General features: G+C 45.5%; 1 non-coding gene across 1 annotated transcript; it reads left to right on the top strand.

Moving 5' to 3' along the window:
• Positions 1–434: 434 nt before the first annotated feature.
• Trnas-cga lies at positions 435–509 on the top strand. Its single transcript has one exon. It is a non-coding gene; the product is annotated as a tRNA-Ser (tRNA).
• Positions 510–1,223: the final 714 nt, after the last annotated feature.

The raw sequence follows: 1,223 nt of genomic DNA, 5'->3' as shown, positions 1-1,223 counted from the left end.
TACAAACTTAATTGCATATACAGATAATCTATCCAGCCTGAGAGTCGAGAATCACGACGATTTTTGTTTGTTATCGATATCGAGTGTGGCAATATACCGTCCTAAGGAATCGCAAGACTTCGAGGCTGTTTCCAGAATGAGATTTTCACTCTGCAGCGGAGTGTGCGCTGACATGAAACTTCCTGGCAGATTAAAACTCTGTGCGACCGAGACTCGAACTCGGGACCTTTGCCTTTCGCGGGCAAGTGCTCTACCAACTGAGCTACCCAAGCACGACTCACGCCCCGTCCTCACAGCTTTACTTCTGCCAAGATCTCGTCTCCTATCTTCCTAGTGCTAGTTCTGCAGGGTTCGCAGGAGAGCTTCTGTAAAGTTTGGAAGGTAGGAGACGAGATACTGGCAGAAGTAAAGCTGTGAGGACGGGGCGGGAGTCGTGCTTGGGTAGCTCAGTTGGTAGAGCACTTGCCCGCGAAAGGCAAAGGTCCCGAGTTCGAATCTCGGTCCGGCACACAGTTTTAATCTACCAGGAAGTTTCACTTCGAGGATGTTTTTTATATTTAAATTTTGTATATAATCTCGCATTTTTTTATGTTAAGAAAAGTATTTTTTGTGTGATTTGAAAACAAATTTACAGCTGTCGTATTTTTTAATTTACTTGTACTGTAAAATCCAGATCATGGAAGCCTGCAGGTCTTTGTGGCGGTGGCTACTGAAGTTAAAATCTTCTGGGTTATTAGGCCGCGTCATATTCCCTCTAACATGATCGAGGTTTCGACCCCTCTGCTGGGATGTTCCTCATCTTCCGGTGTCCACAACTGCTAGAACACTGCCAGAGACGTGTGTCGCGTCCTCTTATAAAGGGGAGTTTTTCTCGCGTTCGTGCTGGAGAAGTGGTGGTATTGGTTAAAATTCTTATGGCTACCATTGGTGAGCCATAGTCATAGGTCAGTATTCCCGCACATGCAGAAGAAGGGGCGTTATTGGCTAAATTATCGTGGATAGCCATAAGAATTTTAACCAATACTACCACATATCCATCACGACCGCGGGAAAACTCCCCTTTATAAGAGGACGCGACACTCGTCTGTGACAGTGTTCTAGGAGTAGTGGACACCGGAAGATCCTGAGGAAGATCCCAGCAGAGGGGTCGAAACGTCTATCATTTTAGAGGAAATATGACGCGGCCTAATAGCGTAGAAGATTTTTACTTCAAAATCTAGATT

This window comes from Schistocerca piceifrons, chromosome 4 (genome assembly GCF_021461385.2).
Source record: "Schistocerca piceifrons isolate TAMUIC-IGC-003096 chromosome 4, iqSchPice1.1, whole genome shotgun sequence".
Classification (NCBI taxonomy): Eukaryota; Metazoa; Arthropoda; class Insecta; order Orthoptera; family Acrididae; genus Schistocerca; species Schistocerca piceifrons.
This window is presented reverse-complemented; position numbering and strand designations above follow the sequence as displayed.